General features: G+C 42.4%; 1 pseudogene; it reads left to right on the top strand.

The window, feature by feature from the left end:
* Positions 1 to 6,389: 6,389 nt before the first annotated feature.
* Positions 6,390 to 10,343, top strand: LOC137208720 (N-alpha-acetyltransferase 50-like; annotated as a pseudogene).
* Positions 10,344 to 15,562: the final 5,219 nt, after the last annotated feature.

Genomic DNA, 15,562 nt, shown 5'->3' with positions numbered 1-15,562 from the left:
AATTTACAGGGTTTCGCACTGCAGAGGGCCTTGCAGCCCCAGCTTTTGCTTGATCATGGAGCTAGTGGGCCAGTAGAAGCTCCGCTTCGCCATAATAAACGGGTGGGAGTGCCCAGGGCGGCCCTTGGCAGGATTGCTCTTGAGCCTCAGCCCACACGACCCAAACCCTCAAAATCGAGGAAAACAACCGGGACAGCAGAGTGGCTTAAAAAATAAATGTGTTTGAGCTATTAAAGAACTTTTAAAAAGTTCCTTAACTCTTCCGTACACTGAGGCCAGAAATTTTAAACTTAAAAATGCCACTCTCCGTATGCTGTTTCACAAATCTAACTACAAATTTGAGATTATGTATGAGAGTCTTGAGGGACAAGGAAGAAAGATTATGTAACTCTATTATAATTTATTTGATTCCTCTGCAATAGCAGTATATATATATATATATATAATTTTATGCGGTACGCGGGCCTCTCATTGTTGTGGCCTCTCCCGTTGCGGAGCACAGGCTCCGGACGCGCAGGCTCAGCGGCCATGGCTCACGGGCCCAGCCACTCCGCGGCATGTGGGAACTTCCCGGACGGGGGCACGAACCCGTGTGCCCTGCATCGGCAGGCAGACTCTCAACCACTACGCCACCAGGGAAGCCCTGCAAAAGCAGTGTATTATACGAGAATAATGAATCTTTATTTCTACAGATGTGCAATTAGTGTGAAGTGAAGAATCACTTCAGTCACTGAGAAATTGTCTCTGATATACTTCAGTGTCCACAATTGTTTCATCTTCCCTACACATATTTTCCCAATATATTCTGCACTAAATGAAATGTTTTGACCAATCACTTAGAATGATTTAATTTCAGACAATGCTCCCTCATATTAATTAATGGCATATATTTTTTGAATCAGCACACGGTTTTGATTCTCTGGGCCTGGAACCGTACTAATTTTCTGGCCCTGGGACATTTTGGGAATATGAAAATAAATTTTTTTCAAGTAAAAGACACCTGAGTGAAATGCTGAGGAGGCAAAAAAGGCAACCTTAGAAGTCTATGCCCTGCAAGTAGAGAATGTAAGAGGAAAGACAAATTATAGTCTTTTTCAGACAAGCGCTGATAGTTTGTCATTAATAGACTTCTGAGGTGGGTGGGTGGGTGTGCCTAGATAACACTCAATACACAAGATATGAGAGTCATAAATGTGTCTCTAAAAATATGGTCACAAAATATATGAAGCAAAAGTTGACGGAAGTAGATGAAGAAAGAGAAATCTATCATCAGAGTAGGTGATTTTTACATATCTCTGTATCACATTGCAGCGGGTTGAATAGTAGCTCCCAAAAAAGATATCTCCAGTGTCTTAATCCCTGGAACCTATGTGTTACTTTATTTGAAAATAAGGTCTTTGTGGATGTAATTGAAGATCTTGCAATGAGGAGAGCTTCCTGGATTATCCAGGCGGAACATAAAACCAATGGCAAGTGTCCTCTTTAGAGAAAGGAGGAGGAGATCTGAGACAGAAACAGAAGAGGAGAAGGCAGTGTGACCACGGAGGCAGAGGTTGGAGTGATGCAGCCACACTCCGACACCACATGCGTACAGCCACCCAAAGCCAGAGGAGGCAAAGAATGAATTCTCCCCTAGAGCCTTCAGAGGGAAGGCAGCCCCGCCAGTGCCTTGATTTCAGACTTCTAGTTTCTGGAACGGGGAGAGAATACCTTTCTGTTGTTTAAAGCCACCTATTTGTGCTAATTTGTTAACAGCAGCCACAGGAAACTAACACACAGATCAAAGGGATCAGAAAATCTTTAAGGGACTAGAGGATTTGAACAACACAATTACCAAGCTTGATTTAATGAATACATATAGAATATCGCACTCAGCAACTGCAGAATATACTTTCCTTTCAAGAATATGTGAAACATTACAAAAATTGAACATACCGGGTCATAAAGCAAGTTTCTCAACATGTCTAAGGACTGGTATCATAGCAACCGCATTCTCTGCCCACTGTGTAGTTAAGTTAGGAATCAATAACCAACAGACAGCTAGTAAACCCCCATATTTCTAGTCTTCCAGTCAACATATGGGTCAGAAAATCATGATGGAAACTAGAAGACATTTAGAACTGAAGGGATTGGTGCTATCACAGCAATATAACTTCCATCTAGTAAGGCCCTACTCCAGGGGGTTTTACCCAGCATACTGGTGAACACTGAACCCTTTACATGTATACTGCCAAAACAATCAATATAAGACATTTATTTAAACTGTAACTGGTTAAACACACCATTATAAAAAAATCTATATTTAGCAGAATACATATATATGTAAAATATATATGTAAGTTTGTTTATGTAAAGAGAAGACTGATTCAAAACATCAATAGCAATTATCTAGGGCTAATAGGCTTATAGATGGTTTTTATCCTCTTCGTATCTTTCGATCTTTTCTATATTCTCTACAGTGAGTCCGTATTATTTTTATAATCAGAAAAACAACCTTAAAGTTTAAAAAATAAAAACAATATTAAGAATGTATAAATTGGGATTCTGTACATTAAAATATTTATTTTGGCTTCCAGAAACAGAAATCTCAAGTAAAACACTGCTTAAAAGTCAAGGCTATTCCTTGGCTAACATACTGATAAGGTCTAGGAAGGGCAAAGGTGAGGCGTGGTTCAGTCAGATCTCCAGCTCTGTTTTCTGCCTTGTTATTTGACCTGATCTCCTCTTCTGCAAGCTTCATCCTTAGGCTGCCAACATATTTGGACAACAATGTCCAGAAGAAGAGGACCCATGACTTCTGGTAGACATCTATTGTGAGCAAGCAAATTCTTTCACAGAAGTCCTCAGCATACTTCTTTTCCAATGTCTCATTGACTCATTCCTGAACCAATCTACATGGCATTTACGCCTGAATTCCAGAGCCATTTACTGGAAAGGGTATGGATTTATTCCTGGAAAATGAGGCCCACCCCTGGTACTCAGAGTGGGACGCAAGAATAAAATCTGGGGTCAAGTAGGGAGGTTGAAATGGGTGCAATGCCCATTATAGGCCCAAGTACCTAAGCCCCAAAGCCTATCCATTACATTACCTCATCACAACCACTCGACTCCCTCCCCCTCATAAATAGCTCCCTAATAAATATATGTATCAAAATTGTGTATGTTCTGATTAGAATCAAGAAAGACAATTACAAAATAAATATGTAGCTAATTATCTAAAATAGTTAAAATGGGGGTGGAGGTCATGGCACAGAGGTTTTGTCATTAAGAATTAGTCTTTGTTTATTATGGCTTTAAATACCTTTATGTCACCTTTCCCACAGAATATTTCATTAGAGTTGTTCAACACTTTTGAATGAATAAATGCATGACTACCTTAAATCTACTTGAAATCTTATTTTATATCAATAGTCCTTTTTTCTTTAGTCAACTCTTAAAACATCATCTGTATGATGAGAGATACATTTTTCCTAAGAGAAAGCAAACTTATTATTGCCATTTTTACATCTTTTCATCCTAATTCTTGCATTGTTAGAAAGAAATGAAATTGCTCAGACGTGAGGAAAAGGAAAGAAGAGATGAGAAATTATATGAAAAAATCCACAGACCGTACATGCTTCCCCTAAGTGGTCAAGTCTGAACTCATTGAATCAGACAAGCTGTGGTAGACAACATACAGACCTATAGATGATGTTTTAATTTTAATTTCTATTTCATTTTAAATTTACTATTAATTTCATGAAGGCATTAGCACAGAAAAATTTAAAACACAACTTCGATGGAGACAGATAAACTATATTAGGATAAAGAAGAATGAATACTTTTTTTATAATCTCCCTAGGAGATTACAATACAGCATTTGACAAAGAAATGACTTGTGAATGCATAAGGCAATTGGAAGTCTAAAGGCAAAGCTATTGGAATGATCTCAGTTAGAAGGTAAGAGGATTAGAGATATGTAAATAACTCAAGCCTCCATAGCTGCACACTGAGAGTACTGCTTACAGTGAAGATGTGTAGCCACTCGGGGGAGTATTCTCTATTCGATATTTCTTTCCATGTTGGATTTTGTTCCTTCCTTTTATATCTTAGCATCTGAATCCAAATTCCATCCTAGCAGGGGAACAAAGATAATGATGCAGATTCTTTCTGTAAACCTGATGAATCTAGGAGCTGAAGGAAAGGACATCAGGCTGAAGGAGGCTGTAGGATAAAAGCTTTCCCTACCAGCACCCTGTTGCTAGCCTATTCCTTTCACTCAGTCATTCACATATATTTATGTGTTCAGGCACTGTGCTGGGGCTACAAGAGTAAACAGACAAGAAGGGTTTCTGCCCCTCATGGAGTTTCCAGTCCTCTGAAGTGTCCAGATTTAACAGTTAACCACAGGAACCAAAGCCTGACAAGCACAATAAAGGAAAATATTGATACCAGGTGCTATGAGAGGGCATAACAGAGAAAGTTATTTTACTTTGGGTGATCAAGGAGAATCGTCCTGAAAAAAGTGTACTTCTGCCAAGATAAAAGGATGGGTAGAAGTTAGTCAACAAGTTAGGGAGAGAACTTTCCAGGCAGAAAGCATTTGACATCATCTAGGAACTGAAAGAAAGGTAATGAGACTCTAGTGGCGTGAAGGAGAGAGAAAGGGATATGGCATATGGAGGAAAGGTAGGAAATAGCCACGTTATGGGTACTCTTGTAAGTCCTGTTGAGGATTCTGTGTTTCTGTTTGAATGGAAAAGAGGTAAGGAAGTGCTGTAAGATGTAACTTACATTTTATAGGAGCATCTCACTGCCCTGAGGGGAGTGGCCTATAGGGAAGGAAAGAGTGGAGAGACCAATTAGGGAGTTAAAGCAATACTTCAGGAAAGAGACGATGGTGGCTTGGACTATGGGGGCAGTAATGGTCATAGAAAGATGTGGTAGACTGCAGGTTTCTTTGGGCATTTTAAAAAAATATTTATTTGTTTTTGGCTGCGTTGGGTCTTAGTTGAGGCATGTGGGACCTTTCGTTGAGGCAGGACCTTTCGTTGCGGCAGGACCTTTCGTTGCAGTGGGACCTTTCGTTGCAGTGCTCAGGCTTCTCTCTTGTTGTGGTGAGCGGGCTTACCTGCCCCGTGACATGTGGGATCTTAGTTCCCCGATAAGGGATCAAACCCATGTCCCCTGCATTGGAAGGCAGATTCTTAACCACTGGACCACCAGGGAAGTCCTTCTTTTGGCATTTGAATGGACAGGACTTGATGGGTTAAAGTTTGAAGGTGAGGGAAAGAAAGGTTTCAAGGATGACGCAGCTGCTCTGATATAGATGATCATGTTTCTCTAAAGCTGGGGTTTTGTCAGATGTGTGCAATGGAAGGGGAGTTGGATTAGTTATGAAAAAGATGAATCAGCCATGGGCTTCAAGCTGGATAAGAAAATAAAGACAGATGGGGCAGATGGCTAGAGAGAAGGGAGAGTTGTTTATGGATGAGAGGTCTCCATGATGTTGAAGAGCTACTGTAAGGATGTCTGTCCTTAAGAAACCAGCAGGATAGATGATAACCAAAAGGTAGAATGTTTGAATTAGCAAGTCAGTATTGCTTCTCCCCACCCCACATCCTCAAAACAACAAGCAACAGCTTCTGGATGCCATGAAGGTTTCTGGGTGGTGTCTACCACCTACACACAAGACAGTGACATATCAGAGTGCAACAGAAGCACTTAACTGAAAGAGAAGACAAATTATAACTCCTGAAATCCTTTCCGCTTGGCATTAATGTGATAGATTCTTGCATAACGAAGTATCATCTCCCAGTTGTGCCAAGTGTCCATTTTCGTGTTCTAATTCATAGTCTTGGAGCTACTCCCTATGTTAAAGCAATTTGATTTAGTTGAGACAAGATGAATGACATACACTTGAAAAGTTAAGTGAAACAATAGAAGATCCTCAAGTATGAGTGAACTGTAGTTTTTAGTGGAAAATAAAATTACTTTTTTGTGTATTTGTATTTGCATTGTCTGCAGGTGTTTGGTATGAACTGCTGCTTACAAAAGAAAACCATACACAGTTGTTTGTGTATTTCACTTTTTAAAGCATTAATATTTGTATTTTTAAAGAAAAATTTAAGGGAAACAAAAATGTTTGCACGACTGCAGAAACCCTTGGACGAAATTTCCCCAAACTAGTTTTTTGGAGACTATTTTTGGCCATTATAGATCAAAAATGCAATCTGAAGAAAGATTTTAACAAATTAAATAACACGCTGCCATCGTTAATTTTCTTACTCTATCTCAGCATTGGGGAATTTGAAAGGAAGGTACTTTAAGATAATGTATGGACAGCGCGGCGGCGTGGCCGGAGGGAGGCGAGTGCCCCGTGTGCAAGTGTGGAGAAGAGGCTGCACCAGCGCGGCGGCGGGAGGTACCCCCGCCACCTCCGGAGACGCAGAGACGCGCTGCACTCTCGCGGCCTCGGTCACCCGCTCAGCTCCCTGCCCTAGGCGAGGAGGCCGGCTTGCCCCGTTGAGTGGCCCGAGCTCAGGGCGCGGAGAGCTCAGGGCGGCGACGACGACGGCGTTGATATCGGGGGTAACAACGGCCTCAGCTGGCGGGGAAGATGAAAGGCCGGATCGAGCTGGGAGATGTGACATCACACAATATTCAACAGCTGAAGAGATTAAACCAGGTCAACTTTCCAGTCAGCTACAATGACAAGTTCTATAAGGATGTGCCGGAGGTTGGCGAGCTAGCAAAACTTGCCTATTTCAATGATATTGCAGTAGGTGCGGTATGCTGTAGGGTGGATCCTTCACTGAATCAGAAGAGACTTTATTTACGTCATGACACTAGGATGTCTGGCACCATACGGAAGGCTAGGAGTAGGAGCTAAAGTGTTAAATCATGTCTTAAACATCTGTGAAAAAAACGGCACTTTTTTTTTTTTGCACAGGCTCCGGACGCGCAGGCTCAGCGGCCATGGCTCACGGGCCCAGCCGCTCCACGGCATGTGGGATCCTCCTGGACCAGGGCACGAACCCGTGTCCCCTACGTTAGCAGGTGGGCTCTCAACCACTGCGCCACCAGGGAAGCCCAAGATAGCAGTTTTGACAACAACTATCGGCATGTCCAGATCAGCGGTGAGTCTGCAGTTGACTTCTACAGAAAGCTTGGCTTTGAGATTATTGAGACAAAGAAGAACTATTATAAGAGGATAGAGCCCGCTGATGCTCATGTGCTGCAGAAAAACCTCAAAGTCCCTTCTGGCCAGAATGCAGATGTGCAAAAGACAGACAACTGAACAAATTACAGAGGAACTTTCTTGCACTTGCTGGTCACCAAATAAAAGAGAGGCCCACTGATTCCCCCCGCCCCCTGCTTTTTTTCTTTTAAAGCTTTCCCCCTTCCTTGTTCTTGTGTTTCTTCCTTTCAAAACTTCCTTCCCTTTCCTCTCAAAGTTTTAAACTTTTAAGGACTTATTAATCGGGTTTGGATTGTTCTAGTTTTCTTATTTTTGTGAGGTGATTTGATTGCAGGAAGGAGAAGGTATAGATCTGTTTAGTTTCACAGTTAAGATATATGGTCCCAAAAACTTGAGTGTCAATTTCAATTTGTTTTTTAATGTCCTGCTTTCACATTGAAGGGCAGAGCCTACAAAATATTGTATACTTCAAAGGACAAGCAGCAGCAGCAGCAATATCCTGTTCTCTAACTCATAGACAAGTTTAGTGTGTTTGTGGTACTTTGGGTTTTTCAAGATTTTGTGGGATACTAATCCCTATACATTGCCTTCACGCCACCTATTGTCCTTCTGAGTATTAGCTCAGGAGTTGGACCATTGTGAGCCTCCTAAGAAATACTAAGCTTATTTTGTTCTGTTAAGCAGTTATTCCTCCCTCGCTGGTGCCTGAGGGTAGGTGGGACAGTTTGAGTAGGTAGTATTATACTTTGGTCTCAGCACTTGAGTTGAGCTGCTTTTTGCTAATGAGTGGTCTGGTTGTTAGCAGGTTTATTTTTCCTGCTGTTGATTGTTAGAAGTGGCATTAACTTTTAGAGTGTGGGCTGGTGAGAGTAATATTTTTAATATCCTAGCTAGAGATATGGCCTTTAACTGACCTAAAGAGGTTTGTTGTGATTTGCTATTTTTTCTCCTGTCCTTTTTCTTCAGTAAATCCACAATAGTTAGTCAAACCTTAAAAATGGAGTTGATGGGTCAATGGCCCTAAATAAACCTGAAGCAGGTGCTGTCTCTTGGACATATGAAAAAATACCTAGGGCTTCCCTGGTGGCGCAGTGGTTGAGAGTCCGCCTGCCGATGCAGGGCACACGGGTTCGTGCCCCGGTCCGGGAAGATCCCACATGCCGCGGAGCGGCTGGACCCGTGAGCCATGGCCACTGAGCCTGCGCGTCCAGAGCCTGCGCTCCGCAACGGGAGAGGCCACAGCAGTGAGAGGCCCGCGTATCGCAAAAAAAAATTAAAAAAAAAAACAAACCTAAAAGGAAGCTTAGATGGACTTGTGGCACAACAGACGCATTTAATGTCAGCTAATGTAGACTGTTAGAAGTGTGGCCACTGAGCATTTGATTTTAGAGGAAAGAATATCTAGACAGAATTTTTGAGAATAACATAGCTGTGCTATTGCTTATCTGTTGAAGAACATCCCAGATTTGCTTACACTCTGTGCTTGTGATATTGAGTTTAAGGATTTGGGGGTGCGGGAATTATTAAACATATTTCTCCTATTCTTGGAAAAAGCAGAAGTCTAAATAACGCAAATGTCACTGTGACCTCCTCTAGTGACAGGACTGGTTTACGCCAGGTCGTTTTCTGGCACATAGGGAGTGGTTTTAACGGGTCAATAACTTTTTGTAAGATAGAAGACATCTGAAATCTTCACATTTTCCTCCATAATCCCATCTCCAATATTTAAATTTTTCTACATTGCCAATACTGGTGGACCAAGAATGTTTTGATTAGACTTTAAAACAATGCACAGTGTTTGAATTTTCTGTCATTTGACTTTAAAAGGAAGGTTGCTTCAGAATATTTATCCTCTTATGTAAATTCTGGCATAAAAGTTTCATCTCTTCAACTATGTGGAATGGCAAGATTACTTTACACAATGTTTATGCACATTTTATAATCTTAAGTTCTTATTTGAGAATGTAAAAATACAAGGTACGATCGACTTCAACAGTCTTGAGTGCCAAGAATAATATAGAAAAGGAAGATAGCTGATAAATGAGTTTATAGGGCTGTAATCTTAAGATAGTAAAAATGTAGAAAGACCGTGCTGGTTTCTTGGGTATCAGTTTCTTAAGCAGTCCAAATCTAAGCTTAGAAGAAAAGTTTAGCTTTAAGCACCTTTACCTTCATGCATAAGCTTCAGCTTGCTCTTGCCAAGAGAAGAGTGTTTGAGTTACAGAAGGCATAATTAGTTGGAAAATTCAGCCTTTTTGTAAACTTCACATATCAAAATAGATTTTGATATATAAATGACTTTTGTGAGATGATACTGCCTCTATTTCTATAACCATTTCACCTGGACTATCTAATCAGTCCTATGAATATATCCCTAAATGTGGTTAATGAAAACCGAATAGCTGCCTCATGACAATTAAGTACATATTATTTATGGAGGAAAAAATATTAAATTTTGAATTGAGTGTGTAGGCTCCCTGTCATTTTAGTGTTTCTTTTTCCACATTAGTCACTGACTTTAACCTAACGTGTAAGTGTTTGTAAAGGGTGAATTGTCCTATATCCAACTTACATGAAATAATTCCATCCACTTATGGAGGAGGAGGATGTAGAAGACGTACAAGCTGGGCTCTAGTTCATGTGCCTGTGAGTCAGTAAAGATTGAAATAATGTCCCATGTTGAGTCGGTTATTTTGAAATATGATAAAAATTATCGTTGAGGTAAAACAATTCTATTAACTGGAAGATCACAGGATATATCCACCATATTTTTCAGGGCAGATAGTTTTTTCTGTGGGGCAAATAGGTAAAAATTATATTGTATGGTAATTGCATTTAGGTTCTAAAGAAAAGAATCTGCAGAGAAATCTATGCAATATATAATTTGTCCAGGTTAGTTTTCATTTGCAGAAAGAATTCTGAAATATCCTCAAAGTAGTTTATTCATCAACTGAAAGTCCTCCAAAGAAAGAACTATTGGGAAACCATGACATATGGGGTGGAAAAGAAAAAGCTCCCTCAGTTTTTTGGAGGGAATAACTTTAAAAATACTTAAAGAGCTGAGTTTACTTGGTGCAGTTAAGATTTAAACTTGTTGATTTTAACATGGCTGTTATATCTGAAATAAACTTACATGATGTTCTGGTAAAAAAAAAAAAGATAATGTATGAATCTTGATCTTGCTTTTAAGAGAGAGTGAAACTCATGATATTGGTGAAAGAAACTTTCATAATGAAATTCAAATATTTTGTGCTATTTTCTGTAAAATAATTAATGATATACAACCTAACCCCATCAAAATGTTATAAATTAAACATGATGAATTGAACTCATGATAAATCATGATCATATGAACACGGTATGTTAGACTGACAGTTCATTTCCAATCTAAGTATTGCTTTAAGAATTTAATTGACAATTCCAGTTGTTCCAACCTCAGCCAAACATAGTTTCTTCATTTTGAAATTAATGAAAAACACCCTAAGAACCACAATGTCCCCAGAAGTTTGTCTAAGTCATCATTACTGTCAATAGAACACAAATTATGTGAAAGTCTTGATTATAACAGCATAATTAATAATTTACTTAAATGAAGGCAAGAAGATTAACTTTCATGGAGTAAATATAATTTATGAATTTTGTATCAGTTCATTTTATTACCTATCCAAATAACAAGCTCATAGAAAGAACACCCAGCATTCACAAAAAATAGTTAAATTCAGTCGTCTTTCAAATTTTACCATCACTTTATACATTTTTTAATCTTGTCATCATATAAAGGTATATTTGTCAAGGAAAGGGGATAGTATATGTGTTATTTAACATTCTGTTAGCTGGATGGATAACATGTCAATATTTGGACACAGAGATGAGCCTTCATCTGTACTCTTGCAGCGAATATTAGAAATGGGCCTGGTGAGGAGGCCATGCAAAGGAGGACATACAAAGCTACAGGGCTGGAAGGGCCATTCGCACAGGTGCTGGTGTTTCCCTCATGGGAATGATGGCAGGGGCTGACGTGGAGATAACGGGAATCTGGAAACGAAAGTGATGAGAGTGCTAATGACCAGGAGGTGGTCACGATGAGGGGGTGGGGTAGAAAACTCCAATGGTGTGAGCCTCAGTGGAGCTCACGAGGGGCAAGGGAAGGAATGGAATGGAACAAGGAGGACACCAACGCCACCTCCCCATCAGAGGAACACAGGCAACAAGAAATGTGTCCCTTTGGGAGGTCACAGGGAAGCTGAGCTCAGGGGAGAGCTAAGTCTGGGTTAAGGCAATGACGTGGAGGGAATATTTGAAGGAAAAATACATGAAAGAATATGCTGATCATGGAACAAGTATTCTAGAAGGCACAGTGAAAGGGATTATGAAGGAGGAAAGGGGTGAAGGATTGTGTCAGGGGAGAAGATTACAGAGAAGTTTGGAGATGAGAATTAGAAGTTTATTAAAAGTTATCAGGCTTCCCTGGTGGCGCAGTGGTTGAGAGTCCGCCTGCCGATGCAGGGCACACGGGTTCGTGCCCCGGTCCGGGAGAATCCCACATGCCGCGGAGCGGCTGGGCCCGTGAGCCATGGCCGCTGAGCCTGCACATCCGGAGCCTGTGCTCCACAACGGAAAAGGCCACAACAGTGAGAGGCCCGTGTACTGCAAAAAATAAAAAAAAGTTATCGCTCGCACCTAGAGTGATAAAATGGCATTGAAAGGTCCAGTGCATCCAATCCCGATGGAGTCTTAGGGGATGGGAACATCTGGTCCTAACATAGTTCAGCTGTGGCCTGGAAGTAAGGGCCTTCCTGGGATTGAAATTCAGGACTGGCCCTCCGCCATCAGCCAGCACCAGCAGGTGCCATGGACATAAACATGGTTGGCAGCAGGGAGCACAAAACACCTGGTTCTTCATGGCCAGTCAATCCAAGCAATTCTCATCAGCATTCCAGGTGGCTGGACCAAGATGCGTCATGATCTTGGGGCCAGTACTCAATGGATTAGCCCTGGGCAGGGCCCAGAGCCTTTTAAAGGCCACACTGATCATCTGGTAGCAGCCCACATCCACCTTGTCATGTTTAAGAAGGGACAGACATAAATGGGCCTCAACTCCATCTGTTTTGCACACAATTGGCACTTGCATACATGATACCCCAAATTGCCTTTCATATTCTAAACCCAAACATTTCCAGGTTTGGCACAGTTGTGCCTCCTGTCAGCCAGCTGGTCAGTTTAGGCAGCTCCCTTTCATTATCTGGTCAACAGTATACGTTTATGAGAATTGCATGTTTTTGCTGTATTGTTTTGTAAAAATGAGTGGAAAATGGAAAACTGGATGAACTGATACTAGTGATTTTTAGAAAGCTGTGAAGTTAATCCCGTTTAGACATAGATGGAAACGATTAGGTGCCGCAGGAAGTCTAATCTCTGCTGGTCAGTCACTGGACTTCAGCCAGTTACGTGTTTAATTGCAAAATAAAAGAACAAAATGAAATTCAAAAGGCAACAGAATATCATCAAGGAGTGTTAAAAAGGACAGTTGTGATTGAGGATTTTACGGTATTTTTAGCTTTCTGAGAATGGAACAGCCTTTTATAACTTTGTGGGTCCAATGTTCAACTTCATGCATACAGTTGTCCCAGCATCTTGAAGAACACGTTTTGTAGGGAAGCGGAGGCTGCCTGGGCTGTCAGCAGAGATTCAAAATGGAAACCTCTCTCCTGGAGCACAGTGTCTCCAAGGTGATCGCTTAAGCATCATTCTGGAGGCTTTGACAGGAGAGACAGGCAGCCTGGTATGGCAGAACACTAGAGTTTGGGTCAGAAAGATAATACCACCTTAGAGGGAGCATTTCCTGAGGTGCTGAGGGCCAGTCCCATTCTCTCTGATACCCTCTTCCCAAGGCAGAGCTCTCGATATTCCCCAGAGGCAACGTGGGCAGCTTGGCCACCCTCATAGCCATACGCACGTCTCTCTCATCCTCCAGTCAGCTTGCCTCCTCCGTCATCTTCTAAACAGTCCTCTCTTTAACCACTCTTTTTTTTAAATTTATTTTTGGCTGCATTGGGTCTTCGTTGGTACGCGTGGGCTTTCTCTAGTTGCGTCAAACGGGGGCTGCTCTTCGTCCCGGTGCGCGGGCTTCTCATTGCGGTGACTTCTCTTGTTGCAGAGCACAGGCTCTAGGCGCGCGCGGGCTTCAGTAGTTGTAGCACGTGGGCTCAGCATTTGTGGCCTGAGGGCTCTAGAGCGCAGGCTCTGTAGTTGTGGCGCACGGGCTTAGTTGCTCCGCGACATGTGGGATCTTCCCGGACCGGGGCTCGAACCCATGTCCCCTGCATTGGCAGGCAGATTCTTAACCACTGTGCCACCAGGGAAGTCCCTCTTTAACCGCTCTTTTCCATCCTTTTTCCCTGCCTTGCTGTGCCTTATATTGCCAACGCCACCTACAAGCAAAACTAAAGCTTAGCCCTCAGGAAAACAGAGATCGCAGACAACGGATGGAAAGTCAAGAAGCAATGATTGGCAGCTGGATTCCCTTGATCATAATATTGCAGACCCAGGCTGGGTCCAGCCAGATCCTCCTAGGGCATGGGCACACTGGCTCCAGGCAAGGACAGTTGGTAGCCTAACCAACAGCCACTCCCTCTCCCCACAGATCTACTAAGTGGCTGGCAGGTTTCAGGCAACCATGGGCTCTACAAAATGAGTCTTGACTTGCCCAAGCCAATCATGGTGATTCCTCAGGAACAGTGGTTGACTTAGGAATGGGCCTGGGTGGCAGTCCTTCCAAGGAGTCATGATTAATCTACTGGAGACTCAAGGGACGCAAGGAAGGCACGTCCTCTCCTAGGGACATGGGAAAGCTTGGAGATGCAGCAACGGTCGCACAACCACAAACCTGAGGTTAGAAGCCAACATGCTGAAACTAGTAGAGCAGGAAGATGGAATGAGCCTGGGTGTTTCGCAAGTAAATTAACTAACCCTGGAACTGCCTTACCTCCATACGTCTTATCACGTGAGACTTTAAGTCCCCTTGAGGTTCGAGCCTTTTTCGGTTGGATCCTCTATTACACGCAGCTGAAATCACCCTGCTACAACAGCTCAGTAACATCTGGTGGCCCTTGTCATCGATGGGGTACCAGGTCCAAATCTGCACCAGGCTGGCGGTGCCCTGGGAATTTAGTCCCATCACCACCACCCTAGACCTGTGGGTAAAATGCAAGTGAACAAGTGGGAAATTATACATTTCCTTGAGGCCGGGAAAAGTGTCAAAGCACTTTACAATCAAATCTAATTGAAGACAGCAGCTCTTTAATCTAAATTTACAACATAATCAGCCTTCTGGTTAACTAATTATAATTAAATTAGATTGGCAGTGTATTTCATATTTGCTAACTAAAAGCACCAAAAGAAAAAGCTGCATTTGGAAACCGCTGTGTCTCTTTATTCCCTATGAACACCAAGTGTGAAAGGAAGCTCCCTGAGCTGTAAATTTGGAAACCTGGGTTCTAATCCTGCCTCTGCTCAAACTGGCTGTGTGCCTTTAGGTGAGCCCCTTAGCCCCTCTGAGTCTTCTTGTTTGTAGGATTCCAATCAAACACAAAGTGTCATCGTTGATTCATTTTACCTGTTCTTGAGCATCATGTAACTAAAATCACAGACGATGCACTTTTTTGTGGGTCTAGTTAGAAACCTACTACAATTTTTTAGGGTATTTTATTGCCAAAGAAATGATGAGCCCAAACTAGCAAAGATTTTGACTGTTCAAGCATTAAACCACCCTCAGGCCCTCAAGATTGCACAGGCAGGAAGTTGGCTTGTGCAAGCTGTACAGCCTCTAAATAGGGCAAACTTCCCCAACATTCACTTTATTTTTTTTTAATTTTATTTATTTATTTATTTTTGGATCTGTTGGGTCTGTTGCTGCGTGCAGGCTTTCTCTGGTTGCGGCGAGTGGGGGCTACTCTTCGTTGTGATGGGCAGGCTTCTCATTGTGGTGGCTTCTCTTGTTGTGGAGAACAGGCTCTAGGCGTGCGGGCTTCAGTAGTTGCGGTGTGTGGGCTTGTGGCTCGCGGGCTCTAGAGCGCAGGCTCAGTAGTTGTAGTGCACGGGCTTAGTTGCTCTGCAACATGTGGGATCTTCCCGGACCAGGGCTCGAGCCCATGTCCCCTGCACTGGCAGGTGGATTCTTAACCACGGTGCCACCAGGGAGGCCTGACATTCACTTTAGATGTGGCCCAGGAGATAATAATCAAGGAGAAATCTCCCAGAGGGTGGAGTCAGCCATAAAGATCAGCGGACCAGGGAGCTCCTCCCAGAAATCAGAATAGGGCGTAATGAAGGAACTTCTCCACCCATGGGCCCACCTTCTCAGTGCCTGCAGGAGCTCATAAT

This window comes from Pseudorca crassidens, chromosome 16 (assembly GCF_039906515.1).
Source record: "Pseudorca crassidens isolate mPseCra1 chromosome 16, mPseCra1.hap1, whole genome shotgun sequence".
Lineage (NCBI taxonomy): Eukaryota > Metazoa > Chordata > Mammalia > Artiodactyla > Delphinidae > Pseudorca > Pseudorca crassidens.
The sequence above is the reverse complement of the archived record's forward strand: the minus strand, read 5'-3'. Positions and strand labels throughout refer to the sequence as shown.